General features: G+C 47.9%; 1 long non-coding RNA gene across 1 annotated transcript; it reads right to left on the bottom strand.

Moving 5' to 3' along the window:
- Positions 1–1,506: 1,506 nt before the first annotated feature.
- On the bottom strand, positions 1,507–11,463 carry LOC145535546 (uncharacterized). Its single transcript, XR_014075461.1, has 2 exons — positions 10,597–11,463; positions 1,507–4,565 (listed from the first exon to the last, which is right to left on the bottom strand). It is a non-coding gene; the product is annotated as an uncharacterized LOC145535546 (long non-coding RNA).

Below are 11,463 nucleotides of genomic sequence, written 5' to 3'. Positions count from 1 at the left end.
AGGCTTCCCATTGCAGAGGCTTCTCTTGTCGAGGAGCATAGACTCTAGATCTGAGTGAGCTCAGTAGATGTGGCACACGGGCTTAGGTGCGCCGGGCATGTGGGATCTTCCTGGCCCAGGGATCGAACCCATGTGCAGGCAGATTCTTAACCACTGGACCGCCAGAAAGCCAAAACAAGGAGTCCTATACAGTATCAGAGTGATAGTAAAATCTGTCTGGACATTTCTTTCTTTCTTTCTTTTTTTTCCTTTACAATATTGTATTGGTTTTGCCATACATTAACATGAATATCTGGACATTTGATTGGCACTTTTTAATACATTTTAAGATGTTCATATCCTTTGACCCAGTTTTGGGAATCTATCGTAGAAAAATTCTTGTATATGTGAGCAAGGCAGAATTGGCCACAGTATTAATTACTGCATTGGTTCTCATTGTGAAAAACTAGTAGAATGTAAATCCAGGGGGAAACATTGAGTAAATCATGGTAATTCCATCCTGCTAGAGTAACATATGGCAATCAGAGAGCAAACCAGATAGCTGGGAACTAATATGGAAAGAGATCAAAGCAAATTGCAGAATTCTGGGTCTGGCATATCCCTGTCTTTCAGGACTTTCTGACCCTATGAACATGCAGGGCAGTGCAGAGAATAACCACGCAGAATAAGCGCCACCCCCTCAACTGTCAGTGTTATCACTGGACACCAGGGAAAATCATTTCAGTGTTTAGATTTCCGCGTTGTTTAACTATCTTCATAAAGAATCATGACTTTTGAAATGATGTTGCTTTGGAACATAAAGGTCTGTTCCATTTCCCCATTGGAAAAAAGCGCTTACTTAGAAATTTTAATTCAGCAAAGGTCTGTGAGGGAGCATTGGGAAGAGGACACCCCCATGAAGTGGATGTGGACCCCCAGAGTCAGGGGACGGGAGCTAATGGGACAGTCAGTAGCAGGGCCGATGCTCACATTAATGAAGAATCTTCCCTATCTCACTTTAAAAAAATAGAAATTGATTTTGAATTTGAGGAAAAGTCTATACCAGCATCGAGGACGTCTATGGGTTTTGTCACCCGGCGTCCATTTTCCTTCTCTTGGTTCTGGTATCCTCCTGTCACCCTGGGAAATCACCACTTTCCTTTTCTCTCACCCATTACGATTGTGATAGAGTTGACTTCACCTCCGATTCCAGGAGTGGGCATATGGCTCAACATGGCCAATCGGAGCACTGCTTTCGTCCAGCCGGGGTGATATCATCCAACCAGTGACACTTTGGGAGCTGTAGGGGAGGCAGGCTGGCAAGGGACAGAGGGGGAGCTGGAGCGAGAAGGCAGATCTCAGGGAACCAAATGCTGGATCCAGCCTTGCCTGAAGACAGAAACTACCTCTGTACCTTGTAGTTACACAGACCCAGAAGTTCTCCCTTTGGCGTAAACCAAGGCGGCTATTTTGTATTGATTTGTTCCTTTCTTCACTTGCAATAGCAAAGTCTTCACTATTATTGAATTGAGGTACCACAGTTTTATTACTGAATTTTCTTGCTAAGGGATTGGCTCTTAGGTAAATAACTGCCAAGCCATATGGTAGAAAAGGAGACAAATCAGAGTTTTTGTGGGCAAATCGCCAAAGAGGGAGGGGAGTGTTTACAACGGGCAGATGGAGGAAAGGGCAAAAGCTGGAGAAGGGGCACTGGGGACAGCCCTTTCCAGACAGTGCTCCCCAAACTGGCCCAGAATGGTGAAGTCAGTCCACCCGGGGGATGGGACTCTCGTCTGATTCTCCCTTCCTCAGCCAGCAAACTTGGAGTCATTCAGCTACTTTGACCCCATACATGGACTGCTGAAGCTGCTGGGTTGCTTTAAAACCTGTCACGTCCTATAATTACTCAGTTCCAAACCCTCCAACGGGCTCCCTCTCAGTCAGAGTTGAAGCCTCAGGCTTCCAGTGGCCTGAAAAGTCCTACACGGTCCAGCCTGCATCTTCTCTGGCTTCATAACTTCCCTTTCCAGTATCCCTTTTGTAAGGTACGGAGTTAGAGTAGGCGAGGTTCAGAAAAAGAATGAGACTGGCACTCTACAGGAACAGATCACCTTCAATGAAGTGAGAAGGGGCAGCAGTGAGATTAGCGAGCTGCTGCACTTATCGAAGAAAAGAGAAAGTATATATAGGCATGTATGTAGAAAGCTACTGTCTTAAGGGGGCCTGTTCTTCTCCAAGGTTGCTGGGAGCAGTTATCTCTTAAATGGCTGGGGCAAGGAGTTCTGGAGATCGGCCAGAGGCTGGGCTGGCTTGGAGCTGGGCATAATCAACCTAATGTCTATTTTTTCTTCGGGTGAGAGAGTTCTTTGTTTTGCCTAGAATGGTGGGGAGGACCTGGAGGGGAGTTTTAACTCCAGGCTACCTTGAGCCATGCAACTTTCCTTCATTCTAGACGTTAAGGAATATATTTAAAAAGAGAAAGAGATGTGGGCGCCGTTAATGTTCAGGGCTTCTTCGTGCTGATAAATGAGGGTCAGGGGTTTGTAGTCTGGGAGGAAGGAAGTCTAAGGCCCGTAGTGCTGATTTTCTATTCTCGCCATCAGAGTTTCAAGCAAAAGAACCGTCTTGACTTGGTCTCGCGAGATGGCCCGAATCCATTCTTGCAGAAACCTTTGAAAGAGATTGAAGGGACAGGGTCCAAATAAGAGGAATAAAATGATAAGTACCAATGGTCCCAAGAAAGGGAGTAACCAAGGGAGGGCCTGTTGGAACAGGTTTTGGGGAGTGTAAAGGTTTTGTAACTCTTTTTTTGCAGCGTTCAATTCTGTCTCTAAGTTCTTTGACTCTGCCCTGGACTATGCCCGTTTCATTAACAAAAGAGCAGCAGTCTTCCCCTAGAAAAAGGCAGGTCCCTCCCTTTTCTGCGGTGAGAAGGTCCAGGGCTCGCCTATTTTGTAGGGCCACAGAAGCTAATGAGTTAATTTGTCTTTGGACTGAAACGAAGGACTCTGCTACTTGCTCCATATCCTCATTAAGTCCTTGGGACAGCTTGTAGTAAAAGTGGACTGAGGTCGAGATGCCCCCAATCCCAGTGCCTAGGGCTGCTGCTATGCCAGTCCCAATCAGGAGGGGGGCTATGACAGCTCGTCTTTTTCTGTGGGAAAGTTTCTCTTGGGGGTAGACTATTTGTTCTACCTCTTCTTCTTTGAGGAATGTTAGACCCGGGGTCAGGAAGACCAAGATGCAAGGTCCAGGGGGGTCAAGGGGGAGACATGAATATGCATAGGTCCCACAGAGAATGAAGATTCCCGTGTTGGTGCAATTATTCGTGCTGTCCCAGAGAACCCAAGTGGAACAGAAGGAGGGAGTGGAGTTTGTAAGACCAGTGTAGTTGGGACTAGAGTAGTTGATACAGGTTAGGTTTGAAGAGGCAGACAGTAGGACATTGTCAGAGACTGGCCCAATAAGTTGTGTGGTTTTTTTTTGTTGGGAAGGGGAGGTATAGTTGTCCTGTGACAGCCAGGTTGAGGGTAAGGGAATTGCTGCATGTGGTGAGGGAGACAGTGACATGCATATCCAACACTGGGATGTGTGTTGTGTGTACTGGAAGAATTGGAAAGAAGAGTTGAAAAGGCGGGTAAGGTGTTGGTTATCAGAGGGAGGTTTTAGGAGAGGCCGTAATTGGGAAAGGAGGTCTAGGCATTTATAAGTCTCGGGGGTCGCCTGTAACTGGGAAATTAATTTCTTTATAACTTGTTCTTGTTTGTTGTTTTTTTTTTTTTCTGATTTTGATCTAGTATCCCGCCACTATCTAAGTATCCCCAGTGGATAATGGGATAGAAACATATGTTTTTTCCATTTGGCTTTTGACAGGTGCTCACGAAACCTCCTCTCTTTTGTACTTTAACAGTGAGTAGGGGTTTGGACTCCCCTCCCCCCCACCCGAGGTTCATGGTACATGGTCTTGGAGCCATATTATAACATGAGGAATGAACATGGGAATAAATGTCTGAACAGGGGCAGGGACTAGCCAGAAGACTGGGGAGTACAGCAAGGATAGGGAACAGAGGAGTCATGGTCCTGTTAGTTAGGCAGTACAGAGGAAATAGTACCCTAGGAGTAGAACACAGCTAATGACATAGGCGATGCCAATGGAAAGACGAAGGATAAGCGACCAGTCCTGAGGGGAGATACTTATTAGGCCTATAGCAAGGGCTAAGATTAAGAGTGCAGTTATAGTTAGAGAGACAGGAAGAGGCCAGCCAGGGTGAGGGCCAGAAGGTCCCAAGTTGGTGGTGGTTTGAATCTGAGGAGGAACAGTGTTCATTAGGATGTAGAATGATGTAGCGAATGAGAGTAAAGAAATCAATTTCGTCTGGAGTCAGGTTGTAGAAGGTTCCCTGAAGCCACAGTTGAGACCCCAGCATGGTCAGGTCTTCGAAGGAGGTTCCTGTTGGGGCGCTGGTCTAGAGGTCTTGTAGTAGTTGGGTCAGGAACAGCTGTAGGTTGAAGAGTGTCCAGGTCATTCGGTGTCTTCTTAGATGGTCGACAGAGGTTGTCGTCGGGTAATTTTTTAGGAGGTGGGCCTGTGAGAGAGACCTGATAGGGGTCAGTTAAGGAGGGCAGTGCAGGATCAGATTTGAGGTGAGGGAGGTGTTCCCAGGAGGTGACTCCAGTGGGTAATGGGATAGAAACATGTGTTTGTTTGTTTGTTTGTTTGCAAAGGCAGTTTAATGTCTTAAGAAACTTGTGTCATGCACAAAACTCTCTTCTACTTGCCACAAACCTTTTTTACACTTTCTGTATTCATCACTTTATTTGCCCATTCATAGAACAGCCATCTGTAAGCCATACCTCTTTTTCTCTTAATAAAATGTACCACACATAGAACTTTTGGGTTTCACTTTCCACAAACCTTTTTTACCCTTTCTGTATTCATCCATTCATAGAACAGCCATCTATAGGCCATACTTCCTTTTTCTCTTAATTCCATTTCTTTTACCTTTTTACTGAACACATGCATCTTACTTTCTTTCAGAAACCATGAACTGTTGTTTAGCTCATTTATAAATTAACCTCAGCAATGTTATCCAGAGACAAAGACATACACTGAGACATACATATATATCCAGACAGACAGAGATCTCACAGTTTTCTGCTTTAAGATTAAAAGGTCTTTTTGCCCTCTTTTTTTTTTTTTTTTTTTTGGCTTGATGTTGTACTAAGGCTGTCATCTAAGGCTGACATCTCAGGCAAAGTGGGTTGTCTATTTCAATAATGTGATAAGAGTTAAGTACAGGCTGTTGCCTAGGCATGTTTCTGTTATATCAGGGTTGGAGCTGTTGGGTCAAGAACAGCTGTAGGTTGAAGAGTGTCCAGGTAGCGCAGGATGAGAAGTGACCTGTTTTAGGCAGGAGAGGTGTACCCAGGAGGTGACCTTCTCGAGTTTAGCTGCGGTTGGGGTAAGCAGGATGATTTTGAATGGTCCCTGCCACTTTGGGTTTAGGTCACCCTGGGGATTATCTGACAGATAGACCATGTCCCCAATTTGTAAAGGGGGCAAGGGGGCTTGGGGGTCAGGGGCAAGCAGGTTGTGGTTGACGAATTTCGAGAGGGCATTGCGGAGTTCCGCCAGCAGAGGGGAGTGTAGGAAGCTTGGTATGGGAAGAGGTTCACGGGGGAGTCCAGGAGGGAGCATGGGCCTTCCGTACATCACCTCAAAGGGGCTCAGCCACAAGGGCTTTCTGGGCAAAGCCCACATTTTGTGGAGAACAGTTGGCAATAGTTTAGTCCAATCCAGATGTACCTCGAGGGTTAATTTAGTACGAGTTTCTTTGATTATTCTATTCATCCTCTCTACCTTTCCTGAGGACTGGGGATGATATGGAATGTGAAATTTCCAGGGTATCTGTAAGAATTAGACAAGTTGTTGGGTGACCTTGGACGTAAATTCTGGGCCCTTATCAGACTGTAGGGATGAAGGCAGGCCAAACCTGGGGATAATTTCTGTGAGGAGGATTTGGGCCACGGTGTGGGCTCTTTTGTTTGTCATGGGAAATGCTTCTACCCATCCTGAAAAGGTGTCCACAAGGGCCAGGAGGTATCTGAATCTCCAAACCGGGGGCATATGAGTCAAGTCTATCTGCCAAACCTGTGCTGGGAGGCTGCCTCACATTTGATGGGTTGGAAAGGAGGTGGGTTTAAGGTTGGAATTGGGATTAATACGTTGACATGGTTGACAGGAGCGGTTAAGGTTATCTAAATATTGTTGGTCAGCAGTGGATGTGGGGAAGTGGTTACGGAGGAACTGTTGGAGTGTCTTGGATGAGGGATGAAAGAGTGAGTGTAGATAAGAGAGGATTTTTCTGGTGGTGGGAGGGTCGGATGGAGTCAGAGCTAAGATGACAGGGGACTGGAGGGAGGGATGGGACAGGGCTATTTCTTTTGCCTTCTGGTCTGCAGCTTTGTTGTAGGCTGATATGAGACTTTTCTTTTGATGTCCCCTACAGGGGAGGATGGCGGTTTTGTTTGGTAAGAGTGCTGCTTCTAGAAGTTTGTGGATCAGGTCTGAATTAATAATGGGGGAATCCCTTTTGGGTTAGGAAACCTCTCTCTCTCCATATTAGGATGTTTGAGTGAAGTAGGTTACAGGCATATTTGGAGTCTGTGTGGATGTTAACCCTTAGATATTTAGTCAGAGTCAAAGCTCTGGTGAGAGCTATCAGTTCTGCCTGTTGGGAGGTGGTGTGAGGTGGCAGAGGTGAAGCTTCAGTTGTCTGGGTCTCGTAATTGTGGCAAAGGTCCCTCTGGATGGTGGCATATCCCGCTGCGAAGGGTGGGGATTTTTGAGAGCCGCCATCAACGAACCAGTGTGAGGTGTCTGGGTCTAAGATGGGCTGATCTGTTAAATGTTGAAAGGGGTTTTGGGTAAGATCTACTGTTAGGCTGCAGCTATGTAGGAGAGGGTCTGTTGTAGAGGACGTGGGTAATAAGCTGACGGGGTTAAGGGGAGAGCAGGGGGAGAATGAGAGCCGAGGGTCGAGGAGAAAGGCATGTAGGACTTGCACCCTGGAAGGGGGAAGGGAGAGGAATGCCCGATGTGATAGTAAGTCTCGGAAGGTGTGTGGAGAACAGACTGTTAAAGGGGCATGTCAAGAGAGTTTATTTGCTTCACGTACGAGGGCTGCGATAGCAGCCATGGCCGGTATGCAGGGAGGCCACCCCTTGGCCACCATGTCAAGCTGTTTTGACAGATAGGCTATGGGAGCCCAGGTGTCTCTGGCCTGCTGACATAGAAGTCCTAGGGCCTGCCCTTGGTTGGAATCGGCAAAGAGAAAGAATGGTCTGGTGTGATCTGGCAGGTAGAGAGTTGGCACTCGGAAGAGGTTCTGGGTGAGCTGGCGAATAGGATCGGCCAGAGAGGTGGTGTTAAAGAGGGGCTCATCTGGACATCCTTTAGTAGCCTCATAGAGCGGCTTTGCAATGAGGGAGAAATTAGGGATCCAGATACGGAAAAAGTTTAGGAGGCCAAGGATAGACAGGAGTTAGTTCTCTTTTTGTTTTTGGAAGTGAAAAGTTAATTAAGGCCTAGATTCTATCTGGGGGAATAGTTTTTTGTTGGTGGGATATGGAGAGCCCCCAGTAGGTGATATTTGTCTGTACTACTTGGGCCTTGGATTGGGACACCCGATAACCCCAGGACCCCAGGGCCTCAAGGAGCTTGGCAGTATGTTGGAGACAGAGTTTTTGGGTTGGGCTACAAAGGAGGAGGTCATCTACGTACTGGAGGAGATGACTTGGGGCTAGGTCGAGTGTGGCTCCTTTTGTAAAGCCTTTCCCCAAAAGTGGGGGCTGTCTCTGAACCTCTGGGGGAGAACTGTCCATGTTAGTTGTTGGGACACGTGAGTCTCAGGGTCTTGCCAGGTGAAGGCGAAAAGGGGTTGGGAGAGGCGATGGAGGGGGATGGTGAAAAAGGCGTCTTTGAGATCTAGTACTGTGAAGTGGGTTGCAGTTGGGGGTATGGCAGACAGAAGGGTGTAAGGGTTAGGGACTACTGGGAATGTTGGCGTAATAGGCTCATTGATTTTTCTCAGGTCCTGGACCAGTCTCCAAGAGTTTGGTCCCTTTCTTACTGCCAGAATAGGGGTGTTGTGTGGTGAATGGGTAGGAATTAAGATAGAGGCCTGAAGAAGATGGCCTATGATAGGCTTAAGTCCCTTGTGGGCCTCTGGGGTGAGAGAGTACTGTTGTTGGGTGATTATAGTCGAGGGGTCTTTTAGGGTAATGTGGACTGGGGGATGATGTTTGGCTATGGATGGATGATCAGCATCCAAGACTTGGGGGTCTAAGGCAGGTAGATCCAAGGGAAGGTCAGGGGTGAGGGATAGGGATGGTCCAGGTGCCATCTGCATGCAGAATATAGAGACTGTATCGAGGGGGGTTATGGTAATAAAGACTCCCAATTTGGATAATAGATCTCTCCCTAGGAGTGCCATTGGGCACTTAAGCATTATGAGGAATGAGTGTATGAGGGTCAATTTTCCAAATTGACAGAGTAATGGAGGGCTGATTTTTTGGCCTTAAGGGAACTCCAGAGACCCCCTTGATTGTGAGTTCTGAGTCTTCAGTTGGGCCAGAGTAGGAAGTTAAGAGAGAGAAAGCGGCTCCAGTGTCTACTATAAAGGAGGTCTTTTTTCTGGCCACTACCCCGTCTACCCTAAGTTCCGAGCTCATGTCCGGGACATGGGCTGGGGGGCTGCAACCTAGGCCCCGTCATTGGAACAACTTTCATAGTGTTGGGCTGGGGCTCTGGGGAGAAGTGGGGATCTCCCCAGGGGCACCAGGGCATCCCTGTGGACATTCCATTCTCCAGGTCTGGGAGGTAGGGACCTCTCCAGGGGTGTCAGGGCGTCCCTGGAGACAGTCCACCTTTTAGTGTCTCCACTGACCACAGGTTGGGCGTGCTTTTGTGGGGGGGGTGTCACGGGTTTGGGCATGCCTTTGCCCAGTGTCCAGACTGGTTGCATCAGAAGCAGGGTCCGGGGCGGGGGGTCTTAAGTCCCAGTCTGGGATGACTTGGGCCGGGCTGATCTCTTCCCTTAATTGCTGCCGCCAAAAGGGCATATTTAGCTTTTCTCTCATGGTCTTTTTCTCTCTTAGCTTCCTCCTCTCTATTATTGAACACCTTGAAGGCTACTTCTAGAAGGTCTCTTTGGGGGATCACAGGGCCCTTCTCTAGTTGTCGAAGCTTGTGTCTAATGTCAGGGGCGGACTGGCTGATGAATTGAACATGAAGGTAGAGTAACCCAGCAGGGCTGGTGATATCTAGGTTGGAATACTTTTGGATTGCCTCTATGAGGCGTGCTAAGAATAACAGTGGATTTATGTGTGCCCCTTGGGTGATTTCTCTGACTTTATCATAACTGACATGGATATGAGTATTTTTCTGCATTCCTTCTAGAAGGCAAGTAATCGTATGATTGAGTCTCTTGATACCTGGGTCATTGGGCTGGTAAGTCCAGTGGGGATCTGTTTGAGGCACCGCCTCATCAGCAACTGGGCTATCCCGGTCTTGGTTATGTAAGTGATCGGCGTGGGCTTTTGCTGCTTGCCAGATACGGTCTTTTTCATCTGGGGTGAGAGTGGCATTTAGGATATAATATATGTCACTCCATGTGAGGTTATAGGCCTGGGAGAGTCTCAGGAATTGTTTTCTGTATCTGGTAGGATTTTCATAAAATGATCCTAACTTATCTTCTATCTGGCTCATATCTGACAATGAAAATGGCATGTGCACTCGTGTGGGGCCCTCTGGTCCTGCCACCTCTCTCAGGGGAAACATATGTTGGGTATGTGACCGTGTGGCAGGAGGGGAGGGAAGAAGGGAGGGATGGTCAGGGAGATGGGGTGGCGGGTTTGAGGGGGAGTCAGGAGATGTTTTGGGGTCAGTAGGTGAATTGGATGAGGGGGAAGGAGAGGGTTGGCGGGGTGGCAGATAGGGAGGGGGCTCGTCTGCTGGGTCAAATTCTGGGGGTGTGGAAGGTCATGACCAGTGGTTAGTTGAAGAAGAAGAGCCCTTTTGTTTGGGAGGCAAGGTGCATAGAAGGACCTTGGGGGTGGAGCAGTTCTTGCATAAGGGTGGCCTGCTCCGAAGGGCTCAAAAGGCTTGGGCATATGGGACTTCTGACCCTTTGCCATTCCGTTTGAGGAAGTTAGTGAGATCTGATAAAATATTGAAAGCAAAAGTCCCGAACTCAGGCCAGCAGTCTTGGTTGTCTAATTGGTATTGAGGCCAGATCTGTATACAGAGTTGTTTCAAGCGGTTAGCTTTGAGTTCAGTGAGAGAGAGTGGCTTGAGATTTTTGAGAACACAGGCCAGAGGGGAATCCTTTAGGACAGATTGGCCAGATCCCATAATTGAAAGGCAAGCAGAGGCTCCTATTGGGAGCTCGAGTTGTCACCATAGTTGCAATAGGAGTTATGAGAAGAGAGCTCTGTGTCGAGGTGGAGCGTCCCCTACTGTCGCCTACAGAGTGGCCCTAGGCCGAGGGTCCCTGGGACCCGGAGAGGACTAAGTTTTAGGGCGCCTCTAGAAAAACCGTCCGGATTGGATCTTACCGTAATTTAGGGGCCGGCTTGAATGCAGTGTTGCATGTAAAGCGGTAGAATGGCAAAAGGCCTCTCTCCTGGAGTTGATCGGTCTCGAGAAAAAGAGAGTGTAGAGAAAACAGGAAGCGGGGCGCAGTATTCCTCAGGGTACGTGGAAAACCAATAAAGCCCTTACACAGGACTTGTACCGCTCACGAAGGCACAAGGCGTCCTCTCGAGGAGGTCTTGAAAGCTCGGGCAGGAAAGTGAGCTCGACAGTCTTCCACGCTCCGAAGAGCTGGCCGTGGAGAAGGAGAAGGAACCTCAACCTCCTGGGTGTCAGCATCAAAAATGTAAGGTACGGAGTTAGAGTAGGCGAGGTTCCGAAAAAGAATGAGACTGGCACTCTACAGGAACAGATCACCTTTAATGAGGTGAGAAGGGGCAGCAGTCAGGTTAGCGAGCTGCTGCACTTATCTAAGAAAAGAGTAAGTATATATAGGCATGTATGTAGAAAGCTACTGTCTTAAGGGGGCCTGTTCTTCTCCAAGGTTGCTGGGAGTAGTTATCTCTTAAATGGCTGGGGCGAGGAGTTCTGGAGATCGGCCAGAAGCTGGGCCAGCTTGGAGCTGGGTGTAATCAACCTAATGTCTATTTTTTCTTTGAGTGAGAGAGTTCTTTGTTTTGCCTAGAATGGTGGGGAGGACCTGGAGGGGAGTTTTAACTCCAGCCTACCTCGAGCCATGCAACTTTCCTTCACTGCTGATATGGAGAGAAGGTTTTCACCTTTGCACAGAAGATCAAACCAGCCACAACATGCCCTTAAGCCAAAGCTTTACTCAGAGCAAAGCTGTAACTCTTCTCCTTTGTGAAGCCTGAGAGAGTTGAATGAAGCTG

Source organism: Giraffa tippelskirchi, chromosome X, assembly GCF_054371585.1.
Source record: "Giraffa tippelskirchi isolate mGirTip1 chromosome X, T2T-mGirTip1v1.2.pri, whole genome shotgun sequence".
In the NCBI taxonomy this organism is placed as follows: Eukaryota; Metazoa; Chordata; class Mammalia; order Artiodactyla; family Giraffidae; genus Giraffa; species Giraffa tippelskirchi.
This window is presented reverse-complemented; position numbering and strand designations above follow the sequence as displayed.